The sequence below is a fragment of the Protobothrops mucrosquamatus genome, unplaced genomic scaffold (assembly GCF_001527695.2).
Source record: "Protobothrops mucrosquamatus isolate PMUCROS unplaced genomic scaffold, P.Mucros_1.0 scaffold382, whole genome shotgun sequence".
In the NCBI taxonomy this organism is placed as follows: Eukaryota; Metazoa; Chordata; class Lepidosauria; order Squamata; family Viperidae; genus Protobothrops; species Protobothrops mucrosquamatus.
The window spans coordinates 679,280-704,381 of record NW_015386714.1 but is presented as its reverse complement, the minus strand read 5'-3'; positions in this window follow the sequence as shown (position 1 = coordinate 704,381).

Below are 25,102 nucleotides of genomic sequence, written 5' to 3'. Positions count from 1 at the left end.
CTCAAGGCCGCAACGAATTCTTTTGCTGATTCCCCAGCTCGCTGATCCCTCTGTTGAAATGTGTGCCTCCAAGCCATGACAGATTGCTTGGGCTGGAAGTGTTCCTTTAAAACTTTCTTCAGATCGGAGTATGACACCGTTTCCAGCGAGTCCGGGGCGATTAGGCTCTCGGCGATCTCAAAGGCGTCTTGCCCACAAATGCACAACAACGTGGCAGCCTTTAAGCCTTCCTCCCTTATCTGGTTTATGCGAAAGTAAGTTTCGACTCTTGCAACATAAGATTCCCACCGCTCGGGGTGAGAGACGTCGAATTCCGCCAAACGCCCAACTTTTGCCATGATCGAGGATCAGGGTCTTCTGCAGCCGCACGCACCCTTCAGCGATTTCGTACTGGCAGGATAACGCTGACTTCCACGCCATTTTTCTCTTCTGGACTTCTTTGGGTGAGTCTTCAAGCTTCCCTAGCTGTATAGACTAGATCCCACCTTCGTCGCCAGTGTTAAGTCCGGAGAATAATGGCGCTTGAGACGAAGCATTTCTAACAAGTCTTTATTCTCTGCTTCCAATCTACGAACAACCTGAGCAGAGGCACGCAGGCCTCTATTTATACCTTCTGATCCCCGGGCAATTCCAACCAATCACAAGGCAGTCTTTTTCCGCCTTGCGCATGCGCGCAAGGCCGGTGCCACTCAGTCTGGTCCCGGGCAGCTTTTGCAAATGCCCGGGACTCTTGCAACGTCCCGAGCCTGCTTTTGCAGGCTCAGGACACAACAAAACCTTTTTATGAAATGTAATAAAACTATAAACAAACCCGAAATGTAATAACTTACTTGATATAATAATTGTCCATTTTTCACTGTTAAAATTACTATTCTCATAGTTATATGATTCTCATAACAATATTATTATACAGTAGAATGCTACTAGTTTATTAAACCTAAAAGAAACTTTGCAATCCAATCACATATATACATACTACAAACATACCCTTTGTGTTATTCTTTTTTCAGATATATCGGCTTATAAAAAGTGCAGAAAGGAGCAACATAATGAAAAGGTTTAAATTTAGCTTGCATCAACATAATTGCAATACTTTTCTATATTTTTATTTCCAAATCATCTTTGTTTCCAATATACCTTTTCATTAATTCATATGTTCCCTTTTGATTCTTAAATTTATATCTTCTTGCAGATCAGATCTATTCCATCCAACAACTCCATCAGCAAATTATATCTACATTCAGACATTTCTTGTATATGTATGTATGTAAATGTATGTCTACACAAACACGCACATGTATATATATATACAGTATATATATACATAAATTGAATATATCTATATATATAAACATAGCCCTTGACTTACAATCACAATTGAACGCAAAATTTATGTTGCTAAGTAAAACATTTGTTAAGTGGGTTTTGTGCCATTTTAGACCTTTCTTGCCACAATTGTTAAGTGAATCACTGCAGTTGTTAAGTTAGTAACATAGTTGTTAAGTGAATCTGGCTTCCCCATTGACTTTGCTTGTCAGAAGGTGGCAAAAGCAATCACACGACCCTGGGACACTGCCACCCTCATAAATATGAATAGAATAGAATAGAATAGAATAGAGCTGAAGGGACCTTGGAGGTCTTCTAGTCAGCCCCCTGCTCAAGCAGGAGAACCTATACCAGTGATGGCGAACCTTTTAGAGACTGAGTAACCAAACTTCAACCCAAAACCCACTTATGCATCATCAGGTGCCGGGTGGGTGTGGCCCATTGGGTGGGCGTGACTGCGGTGGTAACGGCAGACTGGATGGGACTAAAAAATTCAATCAATCAATTCCAACTTTGCAAGATCTTTTTTTTCCCCTGTAAGAAGTTGAAATTGACTGATTGATTGAACCTTTTTTTTTTTGTACATGGCGACAGAGGCCTAAAGCGAAAAGGTTTTATAAAACTCAGCTGAAGGCCTAGGACTGGGGCGATGGCACGCTCTGAGTGCCGCCTCTGGCACCCGTGCCATAGGTTCGCCACCACTGACCTATACCGTCTCAGACAAGTTAATGTCTAGTCTCTTCTTAAAAATCTCCAGTGATGGAGCGCCCATGAGTCAGTTGCCAAGCATCTGAATTTTGATCATGTGACCATGGGGATGCCGCGATGGTCATAAGTGTGATAAACAGTAGTAAGTCTCTTTTTAACCATATATTTCAGAAATATTGCTATTTTCCCCTTTCCTTTAATTTTGAAACCATATAAAATTTTCTTTCTTTCTTTCTTTCTTTCTTTCTTTCTTTCTTTCTTTCTTTCTTTCTTTCTTTCTTTCTTTCTTTCTTTCTTTCTTTCTTTCCTTCCTTCCTTCCTTCCTTCCTTCCCTCGCTCCTTCCTTCCTTCCTTCCTTCCTTCCTTTCTTTCTTTCCTTCCTTATCTATATTCACCTTTTATGTTCTCTAAATTGCAATCTTGCATTACCATGATAGCCCACAGATGGATTTATTAATATTCATTAATATTCACTTCCATTGTCTATCATGTCTTTGGTCAATTGAAGCATTCCTGTAATGAACATTTATTATAAATAAATTCATGAATACAAGGCACTTTCTGGGCTCATTGTGGTCATATATTGTATCTGTATGTCTGTGTTTTTCTTATTTATCATCCACTTTTCAAAATAACTAGAATGTCTAGAATGTTTTCAAATAAATAAATAACTTAAAAGTCTCTTTTATTACATTTTGCAACATAACTTTTTCTTCCTATATATCAGCTATCAGAAACCATATTACAGCTAGTGGAAAAGCTTATCATTTTTTTAATTTTTGTAGACACCGAATTGTCAACAGTTCTTGCTCAATGTCCAATGTATCTATGATGATTCAATGGAACAGATATATATTTTATAGCTGTTGTTACATTAAATAAAGAGTTCACTCTATACCTAGAATTGAATAATGGTGCTAAGTAGCACTATAAATCACTAGTAAATAATGCCAAGCTCTTATACTATCAGTGGTCTTCTAACAACTCTTCAAAACACCTTGTATTCCTTAAACATTTATCAAGATCCCTCAGTGACACAAACACTTGAAGAACGACATGTCTGACATTTATTTCCCCCTGGAACAAGTACAGAAACATAATAGAAACAGTCTAACTATAGAATGGAAAGAAGAGGTTTATACTTCTAATAATACTACTGTTTATGATAGTAGATTTGAAACAGAACAATTGTAAACAATTACGATATATCTGCAGACGACTAGCTTTTTATAGAATAAAAGCCTGGAAATACTCACCAGTTCTCTCAGCTTGAAATATGCACAGGAAAGTATTATTCACACAGTGCTATTCTTACATATTAATGGAACAGGCATGTGTATGGTCCACTTTTACATTTATTATTCAAGTACTGAAGTTAATTTACCATTTCCATGACAAACATGGTAAACAGTTTTTATCAGGTAGTAAGAATGATATTTATACAAATCAGAGTTAGTCAGCCATAAAAATTGAATAAATAAATAAATCTATGTGTTGGATCTAAGCTTAAATACATTTTAAATTAAAAACATACTTCTGCTTATGTACCCTAAACCAGTTTTGGAATAGCTTTGTCAGTTTGAAAAATAGATTGGTTATGGCATTCTTAATTATAAAATGATTTTATTAAAGGTAGAGTCTGCTGAGATTCTATTAAGATATGCATGGAGATGGTAAAACAGTTCTACTTCATGTCAATAGAAATGTCAAAATAAGTGAATAAAATCATGCCAGTGTAAATTATAATACAATTAAATGATTTACATTTAAGCAATGGAGAAAAATCCATAAATATAAATGTGACAATTTTGCAATTTTGACCAAATAGTGAAAATTAAGATTAACCCATCACAGAATCCTATATCATGCCCAATTTTCCTTGTGAATTATAAGTGGAATCTGAAATATAAATATTTATTTAAAAACAAATGTACTGCAGTTTCCATCTTTGCAATGAATGTTCAATATATAGTCAAAGCTGACAGCTTTATTACAATAATTTAAATTACTCTTTTCTGCGGAAAGGATACTCGAAACAGCTAAGGATTTTAAAAAAAATCAAGGTTTACAATGATAGTAGTATAAATAAGCAATGAAATAAAATATAATATATAGTTGATATTATTAAGCAAAACACTATATACAAATTAAAATAAAAACAATAATGAAGCATGTCTTCATATAAGTATGTGGCACAACTGACAAGAAGCTCTTCACAAGTCCCCAGGTAGAGGTGAGTTTCAGAAGTAGTTCTTGAATGAGTATGAACACACAGGGCTAGGAACTGATAAAATGTCCAATTTTCAAATTTTATGTAAGGAATTTTGAATAATTGTTTTTGTATTAATGTACATCATTATTTTTATGGAACAGATTTGTGCTTATAAACTCATAAGGCAATAAAATAATTATTTTCTAAAATACTCTGTCTCTGTGTAAACCTGAATCTCAGTGGGAATAGGCAGTCATTATTTTAAGATCTAAGATCTAATTATTTGAACCCCAATCCAAGAACCCAGTCCAAGAACTATTTCATTCATTGTAAATTCAAGACTGAAGAAAGTCCTTTAGACAAACTAGATATCAACAATATTTTATGAAATTAAATGTGTTTTAATGAATCATTTTCAAAAAATACATGAGACCAGAGTTATGGCTTCAAAAATTTCATAGCAAGTTTAGGGAACTATTTGTATAGTTCTGATTTTAAAATTTTTTTTGCACTATTCCTAAATTGCAGTGTTTGATTTTTTTGGGGTGGGCCAGGCTTTTAGGAATAAATCATTTGAACAATCAGGTATATACTCTATATTTTACTTCATGTAAGGGTGAAGGTATTATGATACTAATCACTATTTTTTGCTATTTATGACCCCATTTATTGCAAAGTAGCATTAAATTAACTATGCATAAGCCTGACATAGAAACTCTGTCCTCCACTTTGACTGTTTGGAGACCTACATATGCATGATAGTTAGACATAATAATAAGGAAGAATCAGATACATGAATTTGATTATGGATCATTGCAGTTACTCTATATCAATTCGAATTGTATAAGTGGAACTGCAACTATTCATTCAATCTGGATTTATTTTCTACTCGTCTTTATTGCAAATAATGGTCCTGCAATATCTATGGTAGAAGTCAAGCTTGATAAAAGGAGAAAATAATTTTAAACAAAAGTACCAAGAAGATATCAAGAAAGAAACCACAGTTGAAATATGCCTATGCAGGGCTCTTTTTGTCATAGAACGCCCAGAACGGAGTTCCAGCACCTTTTTGGGATGGAATCTTGTAGGGTAGGCAAGGCGGGTTGTATGACATGTATGAGTTCCGGCATCTTTTTTTTTTTTTTTTTTACAAAAAGAGCACTGTGCCTATGAAATCCAAATGGACATAGACTCTCCATACAAATATGGAGGAGTAGAAATTATCACATTAATATTTTTGAGACCTTATTTTAGTTCCATTCCAGATACTTGAGAAGTTCCATGTGCTTGTTTTGGGGAATGTCAGTATCTAAATTGGGTATGGAAGGTATAATTTCTATGTATGACTAATATATGTGATAATGGTTGTAGTGTCTTGAAAATACAAGTAGCATTACTATATAGATCCCATGAAGAGACAGAAACTCATATAATTAGGACTTTTGTGAATGTTGCTAGATTCTCCAAAGTGCTGGTAGAGTCATTTTTTGAGAGAAATTAAATGTTTACAGCAAACATTAGATGCTACCTTGAAATAATGGCATGTACAAAAATGAGCAATCTAAAACCTTCATGCTTCATTGTTCAACCAGTATCAGTCTGATGGTTGATCTGACCCTCCATGGAATATAATCAGCAAATTACAACTTCATAGTTTGAGGATAACAATAAATGAACCCCACCTCTTCAAACAATGGAGTCCCCAACCCCAAACAATGAGAGTAAATGAACCCCATTCCCCAAAACAATAAAAAATAAGTTGTCCTAAAATGCTTTGAATTTGTATAGTATATAAATACTGTAAATGAATGAATCAGACTTATTTTATTTAATCTACTTCCTTTTTTCAGCCTTACAGAGTTTTTACTTATGCACAAATAGAATAGAATAGATAAGGAGTTATATAGAAATACAGTACTGCAATTTTAAATTGAATTTTAAAATTATTCTGGTAATATTACTGATGATGATAATAGGCCTGGAACAAATGCCAGTAATAATACTGATATAGTGGTAATGATCATAATGTTATTGAAAATAATACATGTAATAGTATGATGATGATGAAGATAAATTAAATAACATTGATTATTGCAGTAATGGAAAATTTTACCAACCTCAGTTTTGACCCCCCCCCATTTTTTTTAACTTGATCTACTAATTTTTAAGAATAAAAGGCCCAGAATGATTTTGAGTGTAACTTTCAGTAAAAAACACATTGTCTGTTTCTAACATATATGAAGAAGAAAGGAAATGGGAGGGAATCCACAAATGTAAATATTTGAAAAGTGGGATTGTATAACTAATACTTGTCTTCTGTATTGTGAGTCATTATAAACAAGAAACACTAAAATATAAATTTTTGTTTTGCATGTAGTAACACGACATTAAATTACAGTATACAGTATGTTATAAATTTTGAAGCCAGCAAACACACATATTTCATCTTCTGTTGCTGATGAAGATAGAGTACTTATTTATTTATTTTTTAAAAAATAAGTCCTGTATCCCAAGACTATTTAATTTATCTTTAATTTGAACCATAAAGTAGTAGAAAAAAATGGCTATTTAAAGTTTTATATGTCAGATCAGGGTATAATAAATCTGACCTCATCCATGACTTAATTGTGGATAAAGGCGCTAACCTGTTGTGTACCATATCATGACCAATGGGGGTGTTACACTCTTGGAAAAATATCTTTTGCATCATTCAAGAGCCCATTTATTTATTAAATGTACAGGTCATACAACACCCAATGATTTTTTTCTTTCACAAATAAAGCAATTAAAAATAAAATATTACAAAACTGAAGAGAAATGAAAAAGAAACAGACCCATACAATGCAAAGAAAATATTCTTGTCAAAGATCTGGACCAAGAATAAGTCCTCAAGCCCCTTTGCAACACTGGGGGTGGGGTGGAGGGGTGGCTATTGGTGTCTATGAATTTTTGATAGCTCTTGCTCTGCTCCATTTAAACAGATGTGATACCCTTTGGTTAAATTTGGGCCTTCAGAAACAGCTGGATTTTCTGTTTCCCCCATCTTACAAAGTACCATCCCTGCTTGAGCTGCTAGATTTCATTACTGGTTTAGTGGTAGATCCTCAGGGCTAATAATTTGGGGACATTTATTCTGTTGGGTTTTCCTGAGGATGTGATGGGAAGCTGTACCAAGGTATTGGTTGCCTCAAAATCCAAATAACTACACATAAATGTCTGTAGAAAGAAGGAATATGCATCTTGTGGATGTGGCTTTGTTTACTTGTGCTGACTGGTTGCTGGCATGCCGCGGCCTGGTACTGGTCCACAGACTGGGGGTTGAGGACCCCTGCTCTAGAAGATCTGCATGAAGGAACCCCAGAGGCAATTGCCTGGATAGCTGAATTGGACATTTACAAGTTAACAGCAGTTGAATTAGCACTAATGAATTAAACCATTTAGATCCAGAAGTTTCATTAAAAAAACGGTGAGATGGTCATATAATTAAGCAGTTTAAATGTAATAAATCATATCTACCCAGACTGCAAGAGATCATTTTTTCTTCCATCATTTTGGTGGAAGAATCAGCAAAGATATGCTGGTTGAAAATATTTTGGAAGAATTATTCATGTTTAAATAAATGTTGATGTTGAGTGACATGCTGGTTATAGGAATCAAATTTTATTCAAGTCTGGCGTATACTCATTTTTTAAAAATATTATTTATGAGTTGAATGTACAGCTTGATTCTCTATGCACCTCTTATACATACAAATTCTGCTGTAATGTGCAAATTAATATTCTTCTGTTCTGAACTTTACTTGCTATTAATTCTAACCCACTTAACCAGTGAAAAGAGATGGTGCCAAGTTGTGGCCTAAACTTTTAAGTGATACCAAGTTGTCTCCCTTCCATTTTGCTACCATACATATTTCATTCATGGATACTAAATTGGGAGGCAAATGTTAACCAGAAAACAATATTAAAGTCAAGTAAGACAGAGGTCCTCTTTTGGGCACCAGGGACTGGTTCCGTAAAGAGAGGTTTTTCCATGGACCGGAGGGAGTGTGGTTTTGTGTGCTCCCTGCATCCCATGGATGGGCCTTTGCTTGCTTGTGCGGACCAGTTGCTGGCATGCCGCGGCCTGATACTGGTCCACGGACTGGGGATTGACGACCCCTGAACTAAGAGAAAAATCAATACATACCATTATATACATACCATGAACAAAATTACTTTTTACATCCACAGTCAGAATCAGTTGGACATTTCATAGGTCCACTGTGAAGACACATCTTGAATTCCAGTATCTGTCTTCAGCACTGGGCCTTTTAGAGTTTATCTAAAACCCAAATTTACATGACCCTAGCTCACAGGTAAATTCTTGCTATTGATTTGGCATGCAGTTGCTACAGAATCTGGATCAGACTGGGTTAGAGTGTTTAATTATACACCAGGGCTGCAAGGCTTACTTTGTGAGGCTAATGGACTACTAGGTTTGTTAGTATTTGTTGTTAAACAGCCCAGGCTGAACACAATGTGAATGGAGGTGAAGACAGACCTGAACTTCCAGGGAATAATGAAAATGAAACAAAGTTTCTCTCACTTGCCTGCCAGGTCTGTGAGATTCAGGAAGAAGGAAATAAATCTCTCTGGACCAAACTTGGATAATAGGAAAGTTTTATTATTCTACTTAGTTCAGACCAGGGGAGTCTTACCATGCATATTAGTCCTACAGAGATTTGCACAGCATGTACTTGCTTATGCATGTTGCTTTACAGGAAGTCTTTGATTATACAACTGTAATTGAGCCTGAAATTACAGCCTTAAGTCATGGCGGTCATTAAGCGGGTAACCCATGATCGAGCCTGATTTTACAATCGTTTTTGTGAGGTCTGCAGTTATTAAGCAAACACCACAATCATTAAATGGATCCATTTTCCCCAATGTTTTTTTTTTTTGCCATAGACCAGAAGTAAACCCTGGAAACAAGCAAAAACTGTCAAAAATACCAATCTTGTGACCATGGGATGCTCCAAATGGCCATAAACGTGAGCCCATTGCTCAGGCACCCAAATGTGATTAGGTTGTTTGAATGGTTGTTTATTGGTTTTTAGCGAAGACTACTTATATATGGAAGCCATATTTTTTCCCCTATGAACATTAATGCTAAAAATATGTCTGTCAACAAGATGCAATATCATTTGAGAGTTACTGACATAAATGTCTATGGACATAAAACTGACATAAAGCAGATTTGCTCTTTAAGATGTTTGCTTCAGAGCACTGAACAATATGATGAAGATACAGTAACATCATCTCAGTGAGTGATGAAAAACAGACCTTTTGAATTTTGTTGAGTTTTTAAAATGTTTTTTTTATAGGGAAAGTAGTTGGCAAGTTAACTTGGAAGAAAGAGAAAAATAAATAGTGCAACTCACCCACCCTTTCTATTTTGCTGCTGAAATATTTCTACATCATGAGTCAGGGGATGGTTGCTCAAGTTCATAAGGATGTGAATGAGCATTATAAGTTACCTACCCTTGAAACAAGGAAATCCACAAGATTTTTTTTTCATTTAGTGAAGGCCTTTGAAGTTTTTAAACACAGTCATCAGATATTGGTTCTTAGCTAAGGCAAGAAATGGAGGAAAGTTGCTGGAAATATTGTGTTTTTGTTTGTGTGTTTTTCTAAGAAGTCTCCTGCATTTCAAAATCAATAAACATTTTATCATCACTACTTGCAGTCACAACAGAAAGACATGGAGACAAAAGCATCGCCTTCTGAGGAAACTGCTAAAATTGTTTGCTATTTATAGTTGTTATTATTTTTCCCATTTTAAGAAAAGGTGAGAATTTGGATTGCTTTCCATTCTTAAATTTGAAAAGGATTCCAGGCAATTATTTATCAGACAAAAGGCCTTGCAGTTCTAATACTTTACTTGCATTTAGTTATATCCATATGGACCAAACTTGCTTACAGGCATAATTTGCAAAAGCTGGGCCTTCAAGATTTTTAGTCCCTGGCCAAGAACAGAAATCTGGTATATAACATCCCCACATATTCATATTATGTTTGGATTGGAAGGGACATGTTAAGAAAAAGTCCCATTAAAACAATTAAAAAAGTGATCCAATTCAAATCAATAATGCCCCTCCCAAATTCCTATGATACCAAGAAGTCAACATTCCCCTCCATACTCCTTGTAGCTTTGAAGGCAATAAGCAGCTTGTGTGATGTTGCATAATTAAGCATATAATGACTTGAAAACACAAGCTTTGCTTTTAAATGAAAAACAATTTAAATTAGCTTGGAACGATGTGTTATAACTTGTCCTGGGCTTTTGAACAATTTTTGAATGTTTGAACCATGTTTTCTCCCTAGTGAAATGCACAGTTTTTAGCTCTCATCCTCCCTATTTTTCCAGAGAAGTGTTTCTGTGCTTCTTGTTTCCAAAAGAAAACCTATGCCTTAGGAAATCTCTTCTTCTAGTTTTAATTTTCACCCTTTGAACTGCAAGCTGTGCATGCCATTTGCTACAATCATTTTTTGTCCTTTTCCTCAGTATTAGTCACATGTATGAAAAAGCCCTGCCCAAATATAGTAAATATTATTGTGATGTGATCACACATTATCTGGAAGTATAAATAATTATAGTAAAAACCACTTCCAGAATTCTTGCATTCCACAGGATAAACATAACATTCCAGGAGAAAAAAATACTGCTCCTATTTTACTTTACATTTCCTGCTTTGAATTAATTGCAGTTCTTAAAGGAATTTTGCAAGATGAATCAATAGTAAAACACATATATGCACCCAACTCCCATATTTAAGATACAGTAACTTTAAGAAAATATGGTTTTTCTAAGGCTTTTAATGAGTTCATCGCAAAGTTAAAATTGAAACTGGGGCTTGTACATTTAGCTATTGCATTACATGAGCTGTCAAAACTAATCACCAACACCTTTTTTCTATGAGATTTCACAAACAAGTTGATGCACTGATAGAAGTGTATAAAGCAAACCCAGGGTAAATTGAGTATCAAGATCCCTTTTTGTGTAATTTTTTCACAACTATGCATTAGTGGACATCAGAAACAATGCACAGAAAAATAAAGAGAACATTATATCAGGCTATGTTCAATAGATCGCAAGGGAGAAAGAAAACAAGACTCTGCACAGAACTAAACATAAAATCTCCAATGCTGAAAAAGAAGGATGCAAAGGATTTTGTTAAAAAAAGTAGACAGAATGTAGCTACATCCCTTTTATTAAATGAAAGTGTTGGGTGTTGAAAGCATTGTGTTTCCATTTTTATATGTGCTTATAACTGTACAGATAGTACTTGAATTACAACTATAATTGAGCTCAGAATTAGAGTCATAAATTATTTCCGTTATACAGTAAGTTGAGGCACCCACATGTTTGGAAGTAAATTTCTGGCCTTTTTTTGTGGTGATTAAGCAAATGTGGTGGCATTTAGTGAATGTCATAGTCTTAAGCAGTCACATGACAGTGATGGTGGTGGACTCATCATTTACAATGGTCAAATGGGCTTTAGGGGTCATTTCTGTTTCATGACCATTGTAACTTTGAATGCACATAAAACAACTGGTCGTTAATCGAGGAGCACCTGTTTAAATTGCAATCTACATTAAAAATGGAAAAGTAAAAAGTGAATAGCCTAAATAAATTAAGATACTCTTTCTACATATAATAAACAATAATACAAACCAAAACACACATACCATCACAGCTATGGTCCTAGTTGTAATCCTCTCCATCAATTTGTTTGGACATTAGAAGAACCATGTTTATAGAAAGAATCATTTATTTTCAAATGCTAATATGTTCTAAAAATTCCATTTATGTCCTTGATTTGTATTACTAATAGTATTACACAGTTCATTAAAAATGGCAAGCAAAGCAAATAAGAATAAGATCTGAAATGGCTAAGAGCTGGAAATATGAAGAAAGGGATAGAAGGGCTAATTCTGATTGCTTAAGATCAAGCCTTAAGAACAAATGCATACAAAGCCAGAATGAAGAAGACAGCAACATATAGCAGCAAGTACTATCTTTGCAAAGAAGCTGAAGAAACAATGGACCACCTGGTTATCTGCTGCAAGAAAATCCCACAGACTGGCATGAAAAAGTAGCAACAGTGGTGATTGGAAGATCAGCAAGAAACACCATTTGCCTAGCAAGTAAGAACTGGTGGGACTACAAAATAGAGAAACTAATAGAAAATGAAAAAGCTAAAATACTCTGGGACTTTAAAATTCAAACAGACAGGCACCTGCCACATAACATCCCAGACTTAACAACTGTCACTAAGAAGGACAAATAATGTTTGATATTGAATGTGGAGTACTTGGAGACAGCAGAACAGAGAACGAGCTGGAGAAGATAAAAAAGGACAAAGACATGGAAACAGAAATGGAACAAATGTGGTAAAAGAAAGCAAAGGTAGGACCAATAGTAATAGTACCAATAGTAACATGTTATTTGGGTGCACCAGGCAAAAACTAATCAGACCACATAATAGACAAAGTTTCTTTATGAGCAAGATGGGTGACCTAACTATATAAGTAATGGAAAATGAAGGTAAAATACTTTGGGACTTTATAATTCAAACATTACAGTCCAGACTTAACAATAAAAAAATCTTGCTAGTGGATGTGGCAGGACCTAGACACAACAGAATAGGAGACAAAAGAACTGAAGAAAATCAGAAAATACAAAATATCTGCACATAGAAATAGAACTACTATGGCAAGAGAAAGCAAAGGTAGTACTAATAGTAATAGGCACCTTGTGTTCCATCCCAAAACATTTGAAGCACCACTTAGACACCATCACCATTGACAAAATCACCATCAGTCAATTGGAAAACTTTACTTAGAATAGCTTACAGGTATTGGTGACAATATCTTTAACACCATCAAACAACATCTGCATATTGAAGGTCCTTGGGGAAAACTTAGTAAGTGGATAAAAATGCCAAATCCAGACTAAACATTTTGCTGACTGTGTGACCAACCATAATAATCATAATTAATTTAATCCATTATTTCAATAAAGATACTATTAAATAGGACTGAATTTTCCTTCAAAGGGAGTGTTATAAGGCCATTATGAAGTGGCTAATCCAAGAAGGGAAAGAATGATGGGAACATGCTTATTTTTATGCATAAAATCATGTTTGATAAAACCTTTCCTAATTCTACCTGCACATAAGTGATTTTTAAAGAATGAGTAAACTGCTTGCTCTAACAATATGGTTCTAACAATGCAAAAGAGTAATATCATTAATTCATGAAAGAATCTTGTAAGAAAGACAGTTTCAGTAATGCCTGAAATTTCAAGTAACTACTTTCTCCCATATCTCTACTGCCTTTCATTTTGCTGGTCAAATTTGCTACAGAACATTGCCTGAAGTGACAGTGATGAATTAAGCTATATTACTCTTCTTATGAAATGGAGTTTTGGTAATATAATACATTTTGACAACATTAACTAATTCACCAGTGAAAAAGGTGATAATGAGTACTATATATGAAATTAAAGGGATCCTTTCACACGTAGACAATAATTTTTGGAGAAGCAATACAATCTCAAGGTGGCTATTTTGTTTATTTCTAGTAATACATGGATATAATAGTTACTCAGTTTTCTTTTCCTGTTGGGTAACCAGTTTTAACTCACAGCTAAAGATATGAGCAGTGTAATTAGCAGATAAATGTATGAATAGTGTTCATGTAGAACTACACCCCCTCTATGTTCAGTAGAAATGATGATGATGATGATGATGATGATGATGATGATGATGATGATGATGATGATGATGATGATGATGATGATGATGATGGAAGGGATCTTGGAGGTCATCTAGTCCAACCCCCTGCTCAGGCAGGAAACCCTATACCATTTCGGACAAATGGCTGTCCAGTTTTTTCTTAAAAACTTCCAGTGTTGGAGCATTCACAGCTTCTGTTGGTAGGTTGTTCCACTGATTAATTGTTCTAACTGTCAATCAGTTCTAAGGAAATTTCTCCTTAGTTCTAGGTTGCTTCTCTCTTTGGTTAGTTTCCATCCGTTGCTTCTTGTCTTGCCTTGCTTTGGAGAATAGTTTGACTCCCTCTTCTTTGTGGCAGCCCCTGAGATATTGGAACACTGCTATCATGTCACCCCTCATCCTTCTCTTCATTAAACTAGACATACCCAATTCCAGCAACCATTCCTTATATGTTTTAGCATCCAGTCCCCTGATCACTTTGTTGCTCTTCTCTGTATTCTTTCTAGAGTCTCAACATCTTTTTTATATCATGGTGAAGTCATTCTAAAATAAATATATAAAATCTTGAATAGGAACTTAAAGGTACATTTTACTTTGGCAATAATCCTCAGAGGTCCCAGATAAATGCCTATGCCACCTTTGTTTAAAAATGTTTAGTACCAAAACACCCACAAATCTAGGAGGCAAGGCTGTCCAGCACTTAACAGCTGTTACAAACAGGAAATTCTTCTTTATCTCTTGGAGTACTTTTTGTAAAGCTTCCATCTCTTGGTTCTAGTCCTATTCTTGGAACCTATGGAAAACTAATTCAAATTCTCTTCCTGGTCATAATCTTTCAAGTATTTGACATCTGTTATCATGTCTTCCTTAAGCCTTTAGTCTTTGTTAAACTAAATATAAACAATGCCTTTAACTATTCCTTAGCTTGTAACTTTCACAACTTCATTACTCTTCCATGAATTATTTTTAGTTCTTCGGCATCTTTTTAGTGTTGTGGAACTCATAACTGGACATATAGTATTCCAAATACTATCTGACTAGTTCAGCATAGAGGGAAATTATTCTTTCTCATAATCTTTTTTCCCCATATATTTTATTGATTTTTTTAAGCATAAATCACTTAACAGTTGGTAAACAGTGTGTTTGCTGGGTTTACATTTGTAAAGAAAAATCATTAACAATTGGTTTCTATAATCCATAATCCACATAGTACATTTAGTTGATTTCCCCTTTTCCCAAAAATGTCTTATTTGCAAACCTTGAATTAATACAGTTCTTATTATTTTGATAAATAACAGTTACATATATGATTTTTCCCAATATTCCTAGAAATGATGATCACATCAATATAATATTTCTTTTCTATCTAATCATTCTGGTTGCCTCATCTTATATTCTGTTACAGTCCTTATTTAGATTTGTTTCTCCCATAAAGTTCAAAGTATTCTTGCTGGTTAAGATTTTTTCAACAGTTAATTACATTTAAAGATTTAAATCCATTTTTCCCATATAAACCATCTCAACACTTTTACATTTCTTAAAGAATAGGTAAAGACAGTAAACAAAAGAAAAGAGAGCAAGAGTAAGGAAACATAAAAAGTAAAATATTACTTAAAATATATATTCCTCCTAAGCTAATATATATTCATTTGCAAAATTTCTTATTCTTTTTAACCATAATTAAAATAAATATTTAATATTTAAATATTCCATTTAATGTGTCTAGTCATATAATCCTTTAATTCTTATTCAAAACATTTTTTCTTTTTATACATTATAATTTCCCTAAATTCAAACACATTTAATTATCTAAAACATTTCTTTCATCTAAGCCATTTCAACAATATTATATTACTTATATCAAGAAATAAAATAAAAAGGGAGGGAAAGCATACAGTATTATTTAAGGAATTCATCCCTCTTAGAATGACATATTCAGAATCTTTTCTATTTCTTTAACCATATTCAAACAAATGTTTCTTTTTTAAATATTCTTTCTGGTAGATCCCATCATCTATTTTCTTAATTTTCACTTTAATCTTTTTCCTTTGACCAATATCTTTCTTGATCAATGTGTTTTGCTGAATCAAAAAAGTTTTTCCATATATTCATGACTGTTGCTGTAGCTATAAGAAGTATATATTTATACGAGGCTTTTGACTTTCCATGTTTCTTGAAAATCTTTTTCTTTTTCTCCTTCTTTGCTTCTCTTATCACTTCCTTTCTCTCTGATGTTTTCAACATCTCTACATTCCATTTTATCCAATCTGTTTTTGTGTCCTCAGATTTATTTTGTAGTCTTAAAGGATGAGTTGTTTTTTCCATTTCTTGTAATTTTTTCCTCACTAGGATTAAATCATGTTTTCTTGCTTTGTTAAGTTCCATCTTTGAGTCTCTATTTTCAATTTTATGTCCACTATTTGTTTTCTCTGCTCCTTCTCTGTTGTTGTTTCCTGGAAGTTTTTTGTTGTTGTAGAGTTAACTTAGAAATAGATTGATTTATATTTTCAAATTTATTATGGATTTCTTTGTGATTTGAACTCAGTGTTATTTAAATTAATTGCACTATACTATATATTTCCTCCTGAGAGGTATTTATGTTTTCTTGGTGTGTTCTATCTACATGTCTCTGATCCATGATGGCCAAAAGTTGAAGTTTTCCTTCTTATCTGCAAATAGCTTTAAAGTCCCGGTTAAACTCCAAAGAGTTCAAAAAAGATTTTTTTTCTAAAGTTTATAATTCTCTATTTGTCTGCAGCCCAAATGGTTGTCCTTTTTTTTTGGTCACAGCTGTTCTTTGTTATTAAAGCTTTGAGGGTCACAAACACAGATTAGCTTTTCCCAGGTTTTGGCAAGTTCTGTATGGAAATCATAACTGTCATAATCTTCATCCGCCACTAGGTGTCAGCATCTATTTAGTTTTCAATATGAACAATAGTCTTTAAAATGAGAGTCTTAACCATTCAACAATTTTAAACTTGTCCAAAGTTAAATTTTAGCTTTCAAGTTTATAAATTTATTTCACTACCATATATTTTGATCCTCCATGGAAATTTTAATTCGCTGCTTCTGTTAGTATAAAGGTGAGATGGAAGTCCCCCTCCTTCACTTTCAGAGGTATTTTGCTTCTTGGGAATCTTTTCCAGGAAATTAAGTGTAGAATAGAAAAGGGAAAATCAGATTCCTCACCCAGTTTCAAACACGCTGTTTACTATTGTGCTGGTTAGTTCTTTTGGACTTTGGTTGCAAGTAGCTTGGGCTGATCATTGAAATACAGCCTTTCTCCTATCGGGTTAGAAGGCTTTCCCCAATACAAACGAATGACCGCCATCATTCCAGAGTCACTGGGACACCCTTCTTTCTTCACTGCCTCTCGGGGCGGCTTGGACCCATTAGGGTATCCAGGCAGGGTGAAAATTAGCCACGGGGGTGCGGCGGTCCGCAAGCTCACGGCTAGTTGTTATCGCGCAGGACCGGAAGTCTGTTTCTCATAATCTTGTATTGCTCTGTCTCCTAAAAGGGTTACAGGTATTTTGTATTTTTAAACAATGATCAGAATGAATGGTTAAGGCTTTATTCCATGGCACTATTAGAAAAGAATATAATGACATTTATAAACATTGAATATAGCATAATAATAATCATAAACTGAAGAATGAAATAAGGAAGAAAAGGAAAACTTTAAGGCCTTTCTACCACTCAGAAAAGTCTGAAAAGATGTCAGAGAGTGGACCTTCCATATTACTGGGTTTCTGATCAACTTATATAGATTCCAAATCATAATTAATTATACCTCTATAGAGTGGCCTCATCTCTCATGATTTTGCCAAAGATAAAGAAGATAAGCTTATCATATTTTATTATTGGAATGCCTTCCCCACATTATCAAGTTTGAGACTAAGGTTGAGGAATAATGAAGATAAGAAAAATATCATGCTCCAGACAGGTCTTCTATGTGCCAAGGATAAGACAAAAGAGAGTATAACACTTTAGTGATTAAAATAAATGTAAAATTCTGTATTATCTATTTGTGCTCTATATGAGAAAATAAAGTTCTATAACCTTATCCCCAATGGTAAGAGATATGCACTACTATCCAATTCCTCCTTGACAATTACCATTATAAATCTTAACTGTTGGCTCATCTTTAACCTGTGTTCTACTCAGATGCCCAGACCCTTCTCACAAATACTACTTCTAAGCTATTTATTATCTACCTTGTACTTAGCAATCTGTTTTTGTTTTTTGTTTTTCATGCCAAAATACCATTCAACTGCATTTTATTGAGTAGAGCCCAATATTCAAGATGTTACTGAATCTTAAACTACAAATAATAATGTTAAATGTGTATGTGCTAAGAATGTGCAAATATGGAAATCTGAGGTCCTTCCTACTTCCTGCCTCCCTCCCTCCCTCCCTCCCTCCCTTCCTTCCTTCCTTCCTTCCTTCCTTCCTGTCAATATAAGCCCTCTTCAAATATTTTTATTATTAAAACTTGCACTATATAGTTCAATTGATATTTTTACAGATATATTCTGATTAACTTCCTTGATAAAACGAGAATAAAATTTCTGCTCTAAATATAATCTTTATAGTCATTAATTACAAAATACTGGACTTTAGATATAAATCTTAAAAAAATGAAAAGTTAGAAATTCAGGAATAAAATAAATGCAAATGCATTCTCAAAACATTTCAGTTCCTACTTTTCCAGTTTTAGGAATGATATGAAGGTTGCTTCTTGCATTTATTTGAATCTCAATATAATTTATTCGTTTTAGAGTTTATGGAGCCTTATTGTTAGGTTAACTGAATATAGGTAAAGGCTATTTTAGATTTTCTTCCAAATGTGAAAAAGTTGAGGACAGAGGAATGGAGTTACGGACATTGTATGTACCATATTCTGCTCTATCTTTCATCTTTCACATGACAAGATTGAAATACTATCCAAGGTCACAGTGGTTCAGTGGCTTAATGACGATGGAGAAAGTCTATACTCCAGTGGTTTGAGCACTACCATCACCTGATGTGATATAAATAATTATATTCATATTTTATTCATACATTTATATTAAGAATATATCAGACAGAAATGTACTTAAATACATAATTATACCTTTCTCAATGCTATATTTAACAATACCCAGAAAGAAATATTAGCAGTTAAATCCTAGCATTTTTAATTGATTAGTCATCTGCCCTTTAGGTGATAAATACATTGATTAAATGCTTAAAATGCAGATTAACAAATTCTCAGTGTTGCCTATTTTTGAACACTCAGAGAAAAATAAAATAATTTATAGCAATTAAAAAGAACTATTGCTCATAATTTAAGGGAAAGGTTATTTTAATATTTTGTTCATGCTTTCCTATTAGGATAACATACTGTACAACACAAATCATAACTTCATGATTTAGTTTTTAAAACTGATTATCCTTAACTCGTCTATGATTATTAAAATTGGCCTTGAGGTGATCAACAAATAACTTGACTGGCCTGTGCAAAGGTTTGGATCTGGTTTTGAAAGAAAAGAAAATAGTTTGGAATCTAAAAACAAAGTATTCATGTTGCTTTGTTTCACTAACTCTGAATTTGCCAGTTCCATTAACTGGAACAGGATTCTATACATCTCCAGCACTTGAAGAAATAATTGTGTTACCTCTGTGGCAAGAAGTGTCTCACTGAGGCAAATTCAAGCTCTTTTGACACTCTTAAAGCCTACCATCCTTTGAAAGATAACTGAGGGTACTTTAAAATATTTATGGCTTCTTTTTCTCTGGTTGCATTCAGCAAGCAAAACAAGTAGAAGCTATCTACATTGGGGACTAAAAATACTACTAGATGTATTTAGGTTTGAGCTGCTGTGCAATAAATTATTGATCCCTCGAATATATCATGACTTTATTTCTAGATATATATTTGTTTTGTAGATAGGACTGTAGTAAGTGAAATATTGCAAAAAGTTAGGAGACAATTAAATTGACAGTAGGGAAATGAGTCTTGATGATGGTAAGGAACAAAATGCACTTGTTACAAGTTCTGCCTGGCTTTATTTAATTTTGTTTCATTCTGTTTTTGTAAGAATTTTATAAACTCCAATCAAATAACTTATGGTCATCTATTTTAATTACCATTAATGATACAATCTATAGATATATTCTTTGATTGCTTGGCTTTGTTAGTTTGGCAGTTCAACTCAAATAAACATTGAAGTTCATGATATGTAAACAATACAAAATAACCTAGAAATCAAAAGATTTTGCTGTTATTTTGTTGTTTATGTAGAACACAAACATGCCTATGAAAATACAGTTTGTATAAGTTCTTTTAATATAAGGTGATATCCAAATATTACAGAGATCACTGATGATGATGATGATGATGATGATGATGATGATGATGATTTCAGTTTTTCTTATGTATATAAGATATATATATTGTACCTCATGGATATTCGCATTCCCTATTGTTGCAAACAGCTCATTAGCACATAAGAGTCTAGCTTCTATACATTTAAATATCTTCCAACTCAATTTGAATACATCTTTCAAGTGTCTTAATGTCACATTGGCCCTTAGCTATTGCAAATCTGGGAAACAAGGAGCATTTTACACAATAAGAATAACTAATTATTTCTTTCCACAGAATCTAGTGGGAGGGAGGGAGGGAGGGAGGGAGGGAAGGAGGAAGGAAGGAAGGAAGGAAGGAAGGAAGGAAGGAAGGGAGATTTCCAATTTTTCTTGTCAGCTTCCCACAAAAAAACTCAATAGGGAAGCTGGCAGGAAGTTAGAAGTTGCTTCTAAGTCACTAGTTGTCGTGTGTGTGTGTGTGTGTGTGTGTGTGTGTAAAGACATATACTCCTCCCCAGGGCTTTTTTTCTCATAGAACGCCCAGAACGGAGTTCCGGCACCTTTTTTGGATGGAACCTTGTAGGGTAGGCAAGGCGGGTTGTATGAAGTGTGTGAGTTCTGGCACCTTTTTTTTTTTTTTTTTAGAAAAAAAGCACTGCTCCTCCCACATATGCAGACATACATATGCACATACACATACACTTCTCTCCATCTTATAATGAAGATAAAGTTCATAAAACTTTTTTATTTTTTCCATGGTAATTGCACAGTAATTCTTATTTTCACTGTCAACTACAGAAAAACACTTTTATTCCATGCAGTTGGAGATGATGATAGATAGATACAGTGGTGGCAGTGGTGGGATTCAGCCGGTTTGCACCAGTTCAGCAGAACCATTAGCTAATTTTTTGTTGCCCAGGCTCAGAATGGACTTCCGGAAGCGGCATCCACACAGAGAACTGATTGTTCACATATTTGAATCCCACCACTGGATGGATGGGTGGATGGATAGGTAAGTAGGTAGGTAGGTAGGTAGATAGATAGATAGATAGATAGATAGATAGATAGATAGATAGATGCTTGATCTTAATGCTAGAAATCACAGTAGCTCAGTGTATCAGTTTTCTTACCTGTCTAATAATTTTATTCAGATTTCCAGATTTATTTTTAAATTTTTACTATACAGTAACCTCTGTTGCCCCAAACCATTGGCTAGTTTTGTTATGTTACAAGGGAATGCAATATGTATAAAATGAGCTTTCCCACTCAAAGTTATTTTCTATCCCTTTTTATGTTGTTTATGTTTTATTTTGTTATGATTCACAGAGCTTACATAAAATTTTCCTTTAGAGTATCTTTAGGAGAGTATGTAAACTATTGAGTACTAATTGGCAGTTATCACAGTAAGTCTGGGATTCATATCACTGATAATGACTCAATTGTAAAGCACAAATTGCTCCCCATTGTGAAACAGCATAGCCCTCAACTGGATAGAAGGTGGGGCAAGAGGCTCCGAAGGGAACTCCCCAATTCTTCAGGCTATAAAAGATATGGGGGGAGGATTCTGCTCTCAGACTTGAAAAATTCTGTTAATGTCGCTTTGTAATAAAGTAGAATTAGCTCATCTGGCTGTGATTTATACCTGATTATCTTGTGAGGCCAACATCAATTTTGCAATTTCCAGAAAATTCTGTCTGACATCCTCACTGTACATTTTTAGATTTCAGTTACGAGTTACCTGCTCTAGCAAATATTGAAACTTCAGTCTGCTAATTGTATTTCATCTGATGCTATGCTTTAAAATATTTATGACATCATGAATCAGGCTTGGGCCCAGTATTATTCAACATTTCTATTAATGAACTGGATGATAAAATTGATAGCTTGCTTATCAAATTTATGGACGACACACAGTTGGAAGATTGGCTATGCCAAGGATGACAGAATAAGATACTCTAATCTGAAGAGGTTTGAAAGACTAAGCAAAGAGGAACAAGTTGTCCTTTAATGGAGAAATATATATATTACTTTCATGGAATAAAATGTAGAAACATACATGTTCTTGCATAGAAAATGCAGATGCAGGATTCATGACTTGCAATTCTACATCAGAGAAGGAAGCCAAATGTAGCTAACAGTGTTAAAGGGCTAAAACCAGTGGTGGGATTCAGCGGGTTCGCAGCACTTCGGCAGAACCGGTAGCTAATTTTTTGTTGCCCAGACCCAGAATGGACTTCTAGAAGCGGCATCCACACAGCGAACCAGTTGTTCACATATTTGAATGCCACCACTGGCTAAAACAGTTCTGGGTTTCTTAGAAGAGGCATTGTATCAAAGGCTCCTGACATCATCATTCCTCTCTCTTCAACATCTGGAGTACTTTGTATGATTTTGGATATCACAGAATGATACTGAGAGACCATTAGGATTCAAAGGGAAATGAGAATGATATAGAGACTTGAAGACATGCCTTAGAAAGGTAGTCTGAGAATGAACAATGTGAACAAAAGAAGATTTATGGTGGGGCATGTTAGCTCTGTAATGGGTAGATGATCAACAACAATTTTCCATGATCGTAGAAGCCACAATGATTTCATTTAAATATATGGAAAAACTTTCTCTTGTTAAATTCTGTATAGCAGTGGAATGATCTATGGAGGTTATGGATTTCATAACTTGCTGAAAAAGGTCCATCCCAAAATCCAAGCAGGTTTAGGGTTTAGGGTATTTGTAGCCAGTTTCCAGAAATAAGAATTCTGCTTGGATTTTGGGATAGAATTTTTCAGCCAGTCTCTTTGAGAGTGAAAGGGCTGCTTGGGATAGGGGCTCCATCTCATGAACAGCCAAATCATTCTGGTGGCAGCCCTTTTGCTGTTGCTGAGAAAAGTCCATTCCAAGATCCAAGCAGGATTTTGGCAGGGGTAGTTTTGCAGCATGGGCATTCAGAGCCAGCCTAGCTGTAAATACCACTGCTGCAAATATCCCATGCCAAAATTCTTCTTGAATTTTGGTATGGACCTTTCTTAGCCAGCCCACTGCAGAAACCAGAGGAAACCTCTCAGCAGATGGCAGTGGCTTGCCATCATCTGTGCCAGCTTCTCCACTGATTTTCTGGGAAAGCTAGCAGAGAAGATTGCAAATGGTAACAACATGATTGTAAGGTGCTTGGTAACCCATTGTAAGTGCAAATAGGTTGCCATGTGCCCAGATCACAATCATGTGACCTCAGGGACACTGCAAAAGCCATAACTTTGGGGAAAGGTCATAAGTTCATCATAATTTCTGAACTAATGGTCACTAAGTGAGGACTACCTCATCTGATTCTATCCATTCAAAATTTTCTTTGAATTAAGAACCCATCATGAAACCTCTATATCTGTGTAGACAGCATAGATGCAGTGACATACCTTGCTTCTGCATAGTAGATTGCTCAAAAATGTTGGCAAAATCTATGACTAAAAACATATTTGCTCTCTTCCCCACCATTTTTTGTCTGATCAAAACTCACTGCAAACACTAAGCTACTAGGACAAAAGAAATGCCTCCCAAATAAGATCTCAATTTTTTATATATGTATTAATAACAAATTGACTTGATCTTGAGTATGGCATAACTGGTGACATACCTAAATGGGGCAACTCCATTCTTTAACATTATTTTCCATTCTCCACAGTATATTACAGAAAATGTATTGCACAAAAATAATGACATTGAACATTATGGCAAAATGAGGGAATGTTGCTGACATGCATAAATATGCCAATTCATCACTGACTATATAAAAAATTACATAAATTATCTGTAAAAAGACTGTAATAAATTCCTATTTTTCTGCAAATTATGTTATTGCTTTGTCAAAATTTTTCTAATAAAGTACCATAGGGCTTGTGAGGTTAATAACAGAACTTTTGTAGGGGGGGGGACGGAACTAGCTCAGATGGACAATGGATGCTGAATTTCTGCCTCCTCTGGACCATCGCAGAGAATTGATTAAAAAAAATATAACATCCAATTAAGGACTATGAAAATTTAAGAGATTATGAAACGTGAGTTACTTCCCTTGCTTTCCTCCTAAAGTTTGGATTGTATTTGGACATTCTCCCAGAGAAGCTTTGAATTTGGATGTTCGGCTAAGAGATTTGAGAGGCTTTTGAAGGCTGATGGGGAGAGGAGGGGCCCTATGGTTGAAGACTGATAGGAGAAAGAATTTGGAGAGAGTTTAAAAGAGTATAACTAAAAAGATAATAGCTGATTTATAAGTCTACAGTGTGAAGGCCCATTACTCTCTCCTTTCAGTCAACGTGTTGAGATCTGGAGAAAGTGAAAATATTAAACAGCTTTAAGACAGAGCCTTGATAAGGCATGTGTAATAAAGATAATTGCTGCCTTTGAATTTATTTACTTTCATCGTGTTGCTTTCACAGAGATAAGTTGATAAGGACAAGATAAAGGAAGGAAGTGACATGTATGGACTATAGACTGTGTAAAAGTTTAAGAGCTCTTTTTGGTGGTTGGATGTCAAAATTCTGCCAAAGTGCAGAAAGGGTTTGGCAAAGACCCAAAAGCCTTAGACCTTCAGATTTACTTCCCATTCAAGTGGAAAAAGCCTTAGAAATGGATGTGAGGAAAAAATTGCCTGAAAAGTCACTGACTCAACCAGATAAACTTGATATTCTCTTACAAGAGTTAAGAGAAATGAATATAAATATAAAGGAAATGAAGACAAA